This window comes from Elephas maximus, chromosome 10 (genome assembly GCF_024166365.1).
Source record: "Elephas maximus indicus isolate mEleMax1 chromosome 10, mEleMax1 primary haplotype, whole genome shotgun sequence".
In the NCBI taxonomy this organism is placed as follows: domain Eukaryota; kingdom Metazoa; phylum Chordata; class Mammalia; order Proboscidea; family Elephantidae; genus Elephas; species Elephas maximus.
The window spans coordinates 69,726,580-69,740,305 of NC_064828.1; the positions used below are offsets into that span (position 1 = coordinate 69,726,580).

At 41.9% G+C, this 13,726-nt stretch overlaps 1 long non-coding RNA gene across 2 annotated transcripts in view; it reads right to left on the reverse strand.

The window, feature by feature from the left end:
- LOC126083972 (uncharacterized) overlaps positions 1-13,665 on the reverse strand; it is a 65,829-nt gene extending 52,164 nt beyond the window's left edge. Inside the window, exons 1-2 of one of the 2 annotated variants that reach the window (XR_007518895.1) lie at positions 12,932-13,665; positions 1,663-1,748 (exon numbers count right to left, since the gene is read on the reverse strand). This is a non-coding gene — a long non-coding RNA (uncharacterized LOC126083972). The remainder of the gene's footprint in view (positions 1-1,662; positions 1,749-12,931) is intronic. The other variant, XR_007518894.1, reaches the window with a different exon arrangement.
- Positions 13,666-13,726: the final 61 nt, after the last annotated feature.

The following is a 13,726-nucleotide window of genomic DNA, read 5'->3' on the forward strand; positions in this document are numbered from 1 at the left end:
TCTGCATTGTTTATCTTGGTATCTACAGTGCCTAGCAGCAGGGAAGCAGCTGCCCAGAATAAATGGATGAATAAGTGAAATAACCTGATTATATTTAACTTCTCAAAAACTTTCTTAAAAGAGGTACCCTAACTGATTCAAGTGCATTTCAAATAAAAATGGTGCACCTTGTGATGGTGGCGGTCTTGGTGATGCTGTGAGTACTTCACGCAGTATGAAGTCCTGAATCCTATCTTCAGTTAATAGCTATGTGTACTTGGAATATAATATATATATATACATATATATCGAACACAAAAGTATATATAATAATATCTAATATACAAGTATAAGACGTGGAATCATTATTTCTAACCCTGAGAAAAATGATCCAGAAATAACGGAATATATAAATTGTGATCTATAAAATACTTACGATTTTTACGAAATGGGAAAATGTTACTATAACACTAAGTTTTTTTTTAAGTATAGGAATTACGTGTAAGGAATAAGTTGATATCTCCATGTAAAAAGAAATACACACATAATATATTTATATAATAAAAAGATTGGAAGGCATCAAATGTATATGGTAATGATCTCTGGAAGTCATGAATGTGTAAATACTTTTCTTCCTTAAACTTTTCAGTGTTTACCTAAATGTATTACTTTTATAAAAACACCAAGATTTATCAAAAGGATCTTTATAATTTGATGAATTCCTTTACAGCTAGGCAGTTATTTTATTTTGAGACTAAAGAATGGGCTAGAGGCAATTAGCCAACTGTAGGTTTACTTGAAGTAGATGAGGGAGACGCTAACTTGCACTGCTTGGCAGAACTGCTACTCTAAATAGTCAGGCCATCAGCAGCAATTCAGACTAGCCTGGGAAAGCCCTTTACCTGCACCACCTATCTCAATAGATCTAGGAGGTTGCTTTTTCTTTTGCTTAACAATAGGTCCAGTGATAAGCAACACTGCCCTCCTCCAAAGCTCCCTGAAGTGTAAAAGACTAAGAAGATCAAAGGAACCATCAGCCACTCCCTGAACTTCAAAGGTTTCTCCTATGGGAAACCAAAGAAGCAGCTGTGTGCTTATAGATTACTTAGAGGCTTCCATTACCCAAAACCCATTGCCATGGAGCCCATTCCAACTCACAGCAACCCTATAGGACAGCAGAACGGCCCCTAGGGTTCCAAGGCTGTAATCTTTACAGAAACAGGCTGCCACTTTGCTCTCCTTCCCAGTGGCTGTTGGGTTCAAACCGCTGACCTTTCAGTTAGCAGCTCAGTGCTTAACTACTGCACCACTAGGGCTCTTTAGAGGCTTCCATTACTGTATGTAAACAGAACATAACAAATATCTTGGCCCTCATATCCTTTTTATTTCCTTATTATGGTGGCATTTTAGGTTTTACAGTTTATATATATATTAAAATGAGTAACAAAAATGTATCAGGAAGAGAAATCTACACACCCCAACGCACACTTATCTTAAAACACACAGAGAAACACTGTGGCACTATTCCTAGCATTTCGTTCTTGTTGTATTTTCTAAACTTTTTTTTTTTTTTTAAATATGTCTTGTTTCAATATTTTCTCAATCAGAAAAAAAGTAATAAAACAAGCAGTTTGCTTCACACAGTTTGTGTTTTAATGTACTATTCAAACACAGTCTACTTACCTTTCCTGAACTAGTTTCACAGACTCAGTCCCCACAGTGATGAAAAACGTCTCTTCAGTAAAACATTTTATGTAGGAGGTGGTGACCTAAAGCCAAAAAAAAAATTCAAATATGTATATGTAGACGACACTGGGTTTTGTGGGTTACATGTAGACTGCTGTCATTGAATACTTTTCCTAAAGGAGTTCATTTTAATAATAAAAAAAAGTATTTTTAAGTGATTGTTTTAAGCAAAATAATTAAGATCCAAGCAGGAGGACCTTGTTTATGTAGTGAACATAGGTGGTGGCCTTCCCAGCATCCACTCCCTATTCCAACAGACACCCACTTTTGTTTAGTTTGCATCTCTTCCATACACACCCATATACCTCAAAGAATTTTAGCCCCAGGGCGGTCCTCATTGACATAAGGGTAAATTTAGTCCTCTTTCCATTGACTGATTTAGGAATTGCTTGTGACTGATTCTGGTCAAGGAGACAGGGAGAGGTTTGCTGGAGGCTTCTGGGAAAGTAACTCTGTGTGAATTACAGAAAGCTTCTCCTTTTCTCTCACAGGGCATGGATGAAAAGGCACATAGCCCCCAAACACTTGGCAGCAGCCTCATTATAACCATGAGGGAAACCAGCCTTAGGATGGAGCTGACTATGAATGGCAGGAGAGAGAGAGAGAGAGAGACAATTCTCAATTATATCATGAAACGCATCCAAATCTGAAGCTCACCCTGCCTGATTGTCTCTTATGTGAGCTAATTTTTCTAAACTGAGAATGAGTCAGTTTTTTGTTGTTGTTATTTGTGGCCAAAGTACCTTAACCAAAGTTTAGATTTTATTATTAGGCAACAGGGAGCTACTGAAGAGGTTTAAGCAGGAGACTGACATAATGAGTTAGTATTTTCCAAGGATGGCAGTGGCAGCAAGGTTGGGAATAGGTGGGTAGGATGGGAACCTGGCTAATATTTACTGAGGACTCACATCTTATCTAGCAGGGGGTTATATTTCAAAGTGAATGAGTGAGAGGCATTTTTCTAAATAAGATTTCCCTTAAACATTTCTTGAGGGATTGTGTGGGGTCAGCTTGGCCACTTTTTGAATAGATCATTGTTTCTTAGGCTGAACACCTAGGTTACACTTAGAAGCTATGTGGTTTGGAAAGTATATATCCTTAAACAACCTATGTTCATTTGGAAATATGGTTTTGTTTTGTGCTTTAAAGAAAAAAGCATAAATGGGGTCACACTCTACATATTATATAACTTGTTTACCTGACCCTCTAGCCCCATAAAGACTGTAGCCTAGGAAACCCTATGTGGCAGTTTCTACTCTGTCCTATAGGGTTGCTATGAGTCAGGATCTACTAGATGGCACATAATAACAATGACAAGGTGTTTCGGAGGCCTTTCTATGAGTCACAATCAACTTGATGGTAACCTGTTTGGTTTAATGTTTTGTTTTTTTTTCATTGTAAGTATTTGTGGCAAGTAGTATTTTCCAAAAATTGTCACTGCAATATTTCTGGTCCCGCATGTTTTTTTGAGAACCTTGCTACTCTCCATCAAGAGGTAGGATCTATTTTCCCCTTCCCTTAAACCTGGATGAGACTTCTGTGAACACCTAGGAAAAAAGAATGCAGCAAAAGTGACACTGCATGACATCTAAGTTTTTCCTGGCTGTCTCTCAGAATACTCATCCTTGCAACCTAGACACTACACTGTGAGGAATCCCAAACCAGTCCATGCAAAGCAAGCACATGGAGAAATCCACATGGTATAGAATTGAGGCCTCCAGCCTACAGCCAGCATCAACCACCACCATTAGTGTCTTAGTCATCTAGTACTGCTCTAATAGAAATACCACAAGTGGATGGCTTTAACAGAGAGAAGTTTATTCTCTCACAGTCCAGTGGGCTAGAAGTCCGAAATCAAGGCACCAGCTCCAGGAGAAGGCTTTCTCTCTCTGTTGGCTCTGGAGGAAAGTCCTTGTGACCTTCCCTCGATCTGGGAGCACCTCAGGTCCAAAGGACGCGCTCTGCTCCTGATGCTGCTTTCTTGATAGTATGAGGTTCCCAACTCTCTGCTTGCTTCCTTTTCCTTTTATCTCTTGTAAGATAGAATTGGTATAGGCCACGCCTCAGGGAAACTCCCTTTACATTGGATCGGGGATGTGGCCTGAGCAAGGGTATTTGTTATATCCTACCCTAATCCTCTTTGACCACAAGCAGAGACTGATTTATAACACATAGGAAAGTCACAAAATGGAGGACAACCACACATGGCCTAAGGAAGCTGACGCATTTTGGGGGGACACAATTCAACTCATTACAATGAGAGTGAAAAATTTCTGATAATTCCAGTCCTCACCATTTGAATTTTCCAGTTGAGGTCTTACACATAATGGAGCAGAGAATACCCATCCCTGCTATGCCCAGTCTGAATTCCTGACCCATAGAATTTGTGAGTTCAGTAAGTGGTTGATTTGAAACACTAAGTTCTGGGTGTAAATTGCAATCCAGCCAGTTACTGGAAGACTATTATCTTAGGCTGTATTCTCTAGAGAAGCAAAACTGGTAAAGTGTATAAATATATAGAGAGCTTTATATCAAGGAAATGGCTCATGCAATCGTAGAGTCTGGAACTTCCCAAGTCTGTGGGTCAGGCTAGAGGCCTCTCCTGATTCAAGTAGCCTCAGGGGCTGGTGAACCCAAGATCGGCAGGTCAACAGCAGGGCACTTGCTCACAGGCTGCAAAGGTCAACTAAACCCAAGATCAATGGGCAAGATCCCAGGTAAGTTGCTAGCTCAAGTCCCAAGAACCAGAGGTCAGATGAACAGGAGCCACCTACAGGAACCAGCACAAGCAAGAGCCTGGGAGCTTTGCCAGAAAGCCCACTTATTTTTGATGCAAGCCACACCCCCAAGGAAAATCCCTTTCAACTGACTGGCTACTCTCAGTAGATCCCCTCACGGAGGTGATCACATTATACCAAATCTCATCATGGAAGTGATCATATCATCATACAACTGTCCAGCTACATCATAACTGCCAAATCACTGAGAATCATGGCCCAGTCAAGTTGATCACCAATGTCAATATATATCTACTTTAATCTTTTAAACTATAACATAATTAACATAATGTGATAGATTAGGTGGTGTTTCAACTTGACTGAGCTATGAATCTCTGTGGTTTGGCAGTTGTGATGTAGTTTGTCAGTCATATAATGATGTAGTCATCCTGCACTTGTGATCTCATGTAATCTCTCCATAATGTGATCTGATGACATCAGCCAATCAGTTGTAAAACTCGCAAAACTCACTTGCTTTTTCTGGATCCTGCATCTGGCCCATCATCATTTGACCTCCAGTTCTTAGGACTTGAGCTAGTTGCCTGCCATAATGCCTGCCAATCTCGGGATTCATCAGCCTCCATGGCCTGTGAGCCAGTGTCCTATTGTCTGACCTGCCGATCTTGGGTTCGTCAGCCCCTGCAGCTATGTGACTCGGGAGAAGCCTCCAGCCTGACGCACCGGACTTCGGACTTGCCAGCCTCTACAACTGTGCGAGCCATTTCATTGAGATAAATCTCTCTCTACACATATATATACATATGCTTTACTGGTTTTGCTTCTCTAGGGCCTAAGACATTTGGTACCAAGAGTGATTCTACAGAAACAAAATCCTAAGGGCAAGTTTTCTAAATTGGTTCTAAAATCTTACTAGTCTTAAAGGTGCTGATAATTCTGCCTTCAGTAGTAAAGAAGGCATTGCTAATCCATGGCATGAGGTGGCAATATTAATATGCAAAATATTACCACCAATAGATCAAGTATCATTGAGAAGTGAGGCTCTGGGTGATCACGTTTGATAGTTTTCTACAGTTTTGTCAGAATGAGAAATACAGGGAAGCTAATTGGTTGGTCCTACATTCACTAAACAAAGTGGTGAAAGAAAGAGATGAGCTCAGGGTTTCAGAGTCACATCTCAAGCATCGCATAAAAGACCCCAAAGTTGCCATGCCACCTGTGCCCTGAAAGCCTTATTTCATGTAGTAACAGAGCTAATATTACCAAAAACCAAACACAGAGTCTTACCATAAGAGTGGCTGAATTACAATGCCAATTGAATTCCTAACCTCAAATGGTGTCTTAAGTTAAAGAGAAGGCATTGATTGGAAAGAAATGGTATCCTGAAATGTGGGATGGGGACATAGGGCAGATAATCAGGAAGTAGACACTGAGCCCCTAAGTTCCATTGAATCACTCCTGCCAACAGAATCTGCCCTGTTCCTCCCCTCTGAAGATCATTCCATCTTTGCCTGGTAAGCTACCTTCCCCAGTCAAATCATTAGCCCTTCCACCCCCATCTGACGAGATTAATACAGCTGTGCCTGAAGAGTATTTCTGAGCTATTGCCTGCAGTGGTGCCTGGGGAGTCACCTGGGGCGTTGTCTGAGGTAGATGACTTACAAGACATTGCTAAATGTTGCCAGAACCCATCTCCATGATCCATTTTTGTTTCTAGACCTATAACTAGACTTACATCATAGCAGCTTGTGATGGTTAAGACTGTGTGTCAACTTGGCGGGGCTACGTAACTCTCAGTATTTATATGTGACAGCCCCATGATGGGATCCGCCAATCAGTTGAAAAGGAGTTTCCTTGGGCGTGTAGCCTGCATCTGAATGTAAGTGGATATTCTGGCTTTTGCCCTCTCTGGATCCTGCAGCTGCCTCTTGTTTGTCTGACCTCCAGTTCTTGGGACTTGAGCTAGCAGCTTATCTGCTGATCTTGGTATTTGTCCATCTTCACAGCCTGTGAGCAAGATTCCTGCTCTCTGACCTGCCAATCTTGGGCTCGCCAGCACCTGCAGCTATGTGAATCAGGAAAAGTCTTGCAGTCTTACCTGCCAATCCTGGGATTTGTCGACCTTCACACCCTGTGAGCAAGAGCCCTGCTCTCTGGCATGCCAATTTTGGGTTCACCAGCCCCTGCAGCTACATGAATCAGGAGAAGCCTCTATTCTGATCCATGGACTTGGGATGTTCCAGCCTCTACAATCATGTGAGCTTCTCCAAATAACCCGGCCTAAGACAGCCCAAAAAGGTGAAGTACGAATGTGATCCACAGGGAGGTATGCTACAAAAGAACTGCTTAAGTTTTTTAATATGTGTAAACAGAAATCTAGGGAATATGTGTGGGAATGACTATTAAAGGTATCAGATCACGGTGCAAGGGACAGCGAGTTGGATCAGTCTGAGTTTATTGATATGGGACCACTAAGCACAGATTATTCTTCATTCATTGTTTCAGCTCAAGAGGTTAAGAAAGGATACAATAACTTTTGGTTGGTTTGCTGAAGCACGGATTACACAGTGGCCTATACCTAGTCCCCAATATGGCACCATTCCTTGAGGCAATCAGCCGGCAACCTGGTAGCAGGTTAATTACACTAGACCACTTCTATTACGGAAAGGGTAGTTTCATTCTTACTGGGTGTTATGGGTTGAATTGTGTCCTCCAAAAATGTACGTCAACTTGGCTAGGCCATGATTACTGTTATTCTGTAGTTATCCTCCATTTTGTGATCTGATGTAATTTTCCTATGTGTTATAAATCCTAATCTCTATGATGTTAGTGAGGCAGTACACAATACAAGATTAGGTTGCGTCCTGAGTCAATCTCTTTTGAGATACAAAAGAGAGAAGTGAGCACAGGGAGAGAGGATCCTCCTACCACCAATAATGAAGAACCAGGATTGGAGTACGTCCTTTGGACCCGGGGTCTCTGCACCAAGAAATTCCTAGACCCAGGGGAAGATTGATGACAAGGACCTTCCCCCAGAAGCAACAGAGAAAGAAAGCCTTCCTTTGTAGCTGGCACCCTGAATTCAGACTTCTAGCACAATTTCTAGCCTCCTAGACTGTAAGAGAATAAATTTGTTTATTAAAGCCATTCACTTGTGGTATTTCTGTTATAGCAACACTAGATAACTACAACACTGGGATAGACACTCTGGATATGGATTTGTCTTCCCTGCATGCAATGCCTCTGCCAACTAACATCCGTGGACTCACAGAATGCCTAATCCACTGTCATGGTCAACAGGCAAAGAAGGGAGTTACCATGTTGGCTAGTATGACTGACCCTGACTACCAAGGGGAAATTGGATCAATATTGCATAACGGAGAGAAAAAGAGTATGTCTAGAATACAGGAGTCTCGTAGTACTACCATGCTCTGTGATTAAAGTCAATGGAAAGCTATAGCAACCTAATTCCAACATGAATACTAATGCCACAGATCCTTCAGGAATGAAGGTTTGGTTCACCCCACCAGGAAAGAACCATGACCAATTGAGGTACTTGCTGAGGGTAAAGGGAGTATGGAATAGGTGGTACAAGAAGGTAGTTCTAAATACTAGTTACAACCACATGACCAGTTGTAGAAACAAGGACTGTAATTGCTATATTTCTTCCTTGTATATGTGCATAAAATATTTTTGTCTTCTTCACTTATAAAATTTAAGATGTAAACCAGGCTAGTGCATTTTCAGTATTATGTGTATGAGTTGTATCAATTAGGTGCAAGTGTATTGGTTTATAATTGTCTGTATTTACAAATTATGCATGGTTTAAGGAGACATGTACAGGCAATAGATTGTGATGGCTAAAGCTATGGGACAACTTGGCTGGGCCATGATTCTCAGTGGTCTGGCAGTTACAATGCAGTTTGTCAGTTATGTAATTATATAATTTGGCAGTTATGTAATGATGTAGTCATCATCCATTTTGTGATCTGATGTAATCACCTCCATGATTTGACCTTCCATGTTGTGATCTGATGTGATCAGCCAATCAGTTGTAAGGGGAGTTTCCTCAGTGCAGTGGCTCACATCCAATATATATGGGCATTCTGGCAAAGCTTGCCTGCTTGCTCTGAATCCTGCATCCAGCTGATCATCATCTGATCGCTGGTTCTTGGGACTTGTCTTAGTTACCTAGTGCTGCTATAACAGAAATACCACAAGTGGATGGCTTTAACAAAGAGAAATTTATTTTCTCACAGTCTAGTAGGCTAGAAGTCCAAATTCAGGGTGTCAGCTCTGGGGGAAGGCTTTCTCTTTCTGTCAGCTCTGGAGGAAGGTCCTCCTTGTCAATTCTCCCCTCGACTAGGAAATTCTCTGTGCAGAAACTCCAGGTCCAAAGGATGTACTCTTTCTTGGTAGTATGAGCTTCCCCCTCTCTGCTCCCTTACTTTTTCTTTTTATCTTTTCAGAGATAAAAGGTGGTACAAGCTACACCCCAGGGGAACTCCCTTTACACTGGATCAGGGATGTGACCTGGGTACGGGTGCTATAATCCCACCCCAATCTTTAACATAAAATTACAATCACAAAATGGAGGACAACCACACAATACAGGGAATCATGACCTAACCAAGTTGACACATATTTTAGGGGAGCAGATTTCAGTCCATGACAGAACTTTAGCCAGCTGCCTGCTGTACCACCTACTGATCTTGGGATCTGTCAGGCTCCACAGCCCATGAGCCGGCAACCTGCCATCTTACCTGCCAATCTTATGTTCATCTGCCCCTGCAGCTACATGAGTCAGGGGAAGCCTCCAGCCTGAGGCATGACCCATGGACTTGGGACTTGCCAGCCTCTACAACCACATGAGCTATTTCCTCAAGATAAGTCTCTCTCTCTCTCTATAGGCATACCTTGGAGATACTGCGAGTTTGGTTCCAGTCCACCGCAATAAAGTGAATTACAATAAAGTGAGGCACACAAATTTTTTGGTTTCCCAGTGTATATAAAAGTTTATACTATACTGTAGTCTATTAAGTGTATAATAGCAATATGTCTAAAACAATATACATACCTTAATTAAAGAATACTTTATTGATAAAAAATGCTAACCATCATCTGAGCATTCAGTGAGTCATAATTTTTTTTGCTGGTGGAGGGTCTGGCATCAATATTGATGGCTGCCGAAGGCTGGGGTGGTTGTGGCAGTTTCTTAAAATAAGACAACAATGAAGTTTGCCACATCAATTAAATCTTCCTTTCATGAAAGATTTCTCTGTAGCATTCGATACTGTTTGACAGCATTTTACTCACAGTAGAACTTCTTTCAAAACTAGAGTCAGTCCTCTCAAACCCTGCTGCTGCTTTATCAACTAAGTATATGTAATATTCTAAATCCTTTGTAGTCATCTCAACAAAGTTCATAGCATCTTCACCAGGAGTAGATTCCATCTCAAGAAACCACTTTCTTTGTTCATCCATAAGGAGCAATTCCTCATCTGTTAAAGTTTCATCAAGAGATTGCAGCAATTCAGTCACACCTCCAAGCTCCACTTCTAATTCTAGTTCTCCTGCTATTTGCACAACATCTTCAGTTACTTCCTCCACTGAAGTCTTGAACCCCTTAAAGTCATACATGAAAGTTGGAATCAACTTCTTCCAAACTCCTGTTAATGTTGGTATTTTGACCCTCTCTGTCTTAGTCATCTAGTGCTACTACAACAGAAACACCACAAGTGGATGGCTTTAACAAAGAGAAATTAATTCTCTCACAATCTAAGAGGCTAGAAGTCTGAATTTGGGGTACCAGCTCCAGGGAAAGGCTTTGTTAGCTCTTGAGGAAGGTCCTTGTCATCAGCCTTCCCCTGGACTAGGAGCTTCTCCATGCAGGAACCTGGGGTCCAAAGGACATTCTCTGCTCCCAGCACTGCTTTCTTGGTGGTATGAGCCCCGCCCCCAACTTCCCTTTCATTTCCTGTAAGATAAAAGGTAGCACAGGCCACACCCCAGGGAAACTCCCTTTATATTGGATCAGGGATGTGACCTGAATGAGGGTGTTACATCCCGCCTTAATTCTCTTTAACATAACCTAATCTTGCCTCATTAACCACAGGCAGAGATTGGGATTTACAACACATATGAAAATTACATCAATCACAAAACAGAGGACAAGGGCACAATACTGGGTATCATGGCCTAGCCAAATAGACACATATTTTTGGGGGACACAATTCAATCCATGACACCCTCCCATAAGTCATAAAATGTTCTTAATGACATCTAGAATGGTGAATCCCTTCCAGAAGGTTTTCAATTGACTTTGCCCAAATCCATCCAGCTGTCACTACCTGTGACAGCTATAGCCTTATGCAATGCATTTCTTAAACAATAAGACTTGAAAGTTGAAGTTACTCCTTGATCCATGGGCTCCAGAATAGATGTTGTGTTATCAGGCATGAAAATATCATCAATCTCTTTGTACAGCTCTATCAGAGCTCTTGACTGACCAGGCGCATTTCCAATGAGCAGTAATATTTTGAAAGAAATCTCTTTTTCTGAGCAGTAGGTCTCAACAGTGGGCTTGAAATATTCACTAAACTCTGTTGTAAATAGATATGCTGTCATTTAGGCTGTGTTGTTCCTTTTATACAGCGTGGGCAGAGTAGATTCAGCATGATTCTTAAGGGTCCTAGGATTTTCGGAATGGTAAATGAGTATTAGCTTCAACTGAAAGTCACCAGCTGCCTAACAAAAGAGTCAGCCTGTCCGTTGAAGCTTTGAAGCGAGGCACTGACTCCTCTGTGGAAGTCCTAGATGGCATCTTCTTCCAATACGAGGTTGTTCTGAAAATCTGATATTTAGTGTCGTCACCTTCGTCAGTGATTTCAGCTAGATTTTCTAGACAACTTGCTGCAGCCTCTGTATCGACACTTGCTCCTTCACCTTGTACTGTCGTGTCGTTATAGAGACACCTTTTTTCTGTAAGCCTCATGGCCTAACCTCCGCTAGCTTCAGACTTTTCTTCTGCAGCTTCCTCACCTCTCTCAGCCTTTATAGAACTCAAAAGAGTTAGGACCTTGCTCTGGATTTAGGCTTTGGCTTAAGGGAATGTTGTGGCTGGTGTGATTTTCTATCCAGACCACTAAAAGTTTCTCCATATCAGCAATAAGGCTGTTTTGCTTTCTTATCATTTGTGTGTTCCCTGGAGTAGCACTTTTAATTTCCTTCAAGAACTTTTCCTTTGCATTCACAACTTGGCTGTTTGGCACATGAGGCCTAAATTCTGGCCTATCTCGGCTTTCGACACGCTTTCCTCACTAAGCTTAATCATTTCTAGCTTTTGATTTGAAGTGAGAGATCTGGGACTCTTCCTTTCACTTGAACACCTAGAGGTCATTGTAGGGTTATTAAATGGCCTAATTTCAATACTGTCCTGTCTCAGGGAATAGGGAAGCCAGAGGAGAGGGAGACAGACAGGGAACGGTAGGTCGGCAGGGCAGTCAGAGCACATGTAACATTTATCGATTAAATTCGCCACCATATATGGATGTGGTCCACGGTGCCCCAAAACAATGACAGTTGTAACATCAAAAATCACTGATCACAAATCACCATAACAGATTTAATAATGAAAAGTTTGAAATATTCTGAGAATTAACAAAAATGTGACACAGAGACACGAAGTGGGCACACATTATTGGAAAAATCATGCTCATAGACTTGCTCGACACAGGGTTGCCACAAACCTTCAATTTGTAAAAAATGCAGTATCTGCAAAGTGCAATAAAGCAAAGCACAATAAAATGAGGTATGCCTGTATCCACCTCACTGGTTTTGTTTCTTAAGAAAACTCAGCCTAAGACACATAATAATATCTTATAGTACTTAACGTATTATACATATATGTATATAGGGTCGCCATGACTCAGAATCGACTAGATGGCAGTGGGTTTTTACATATTTTAAGTTTACTTAACCACTCCTCTATTGACAGGCATTTGAATGGGGCTTGGGATCATTTTTTCTTATTACACCAGGCGGAAATAAACTTCTACATGCCTATTTGTGCACAAAGGTATTTCTATAGTTTAAAAAACTATGAGTTAATAAATCCATATAAGACACGCAGAACAGTGTCTGACCCAGAGCAAATAATAAATATTATTGTTATTTTTATAACTATAGTTTGAATTTCTTGAGCGAAGGTGATAAAAATTTCTCGAGGGAAGGTGATAGATAGCCTTCCTTTAACAGAGTTTAACGACAAGGACCCTAACAACTCAAATGTAATAGCCATGTTACAGTGTATTCCATTCTCTGCACAGTTTAGATTATGGCAAAAAGTTGCAAACATGATCAGTCTTAGAATTATAACCCTGAAAACATCCATTCTGCTGCACACTTGACCAGTTCTACAAATCAGTTTTCAAAAAACCTAATTTGCTCAGTATGCAGGTGAGTTACATTACCTGTCTGCCTCTCAGTTCAGACCTGCTGAAAATCACCAGTGTAGACTAGAGCAGAATGAGCCCCGGAGCACGCTTAAGTGTGTGCTGTAGTTCTTTTTCCTCTGTTCCCGCTGGGCAGGCCACTTGGTGGGAAGGGCATCCGGGCTCCCAAACTATCACAATTCGTGTCACAAATTTAGGAATGTGCTTCTTAGCTGTCGTCACTCGCTTCCATCATCTCTAACTCTTCCCTAAGCGTGCTTGCAGCTGCCCAGCACCTGTTAGTCACATTTACCTCCAATTTCCCTGGGCCACGGTGGGGGTGGGGAGGGGAACAGGAAGAGGACTACCTGTCCACTTTCTCTTGCTTCAAAGGCTCTTGTTAACGACCAAGTTTCCACAGGCCTCCCCACATTTTCACAGCTCAAAGCTTCTAACTTCCTCTCCTTTTCTATTTGCTTTCCTGATTTGCTCCATTTTTGAAGGAGACCTAGGTAAACTCCCTTCTCTTGCCAGTCTCTGGGTCAGGGCAAAAGTTAAACTTTATGCAGCTGAGTCAAGCTTTTTTAGGAGATTTGTAATCCTCCCCAAGAGGACGAGGTTCGCGGCAGCGCCTCTCGGGCCCATCCGTCCCCAGCCCGTATGTCAAACTGCCGGGGCGGAGGAGCCTCAAATCCCAGGAGAGGGGGATGGGAGCTGGTGACTCCTAAGGCCCCAGCAACTTCCCCGCCCCACAGCCCCACCCATTAGCACGCGGCCTCCCGGTAGCCCGCAGAAGACACCTTCGTCCCCGCCCCTCCACAGGTCACCTCCCTC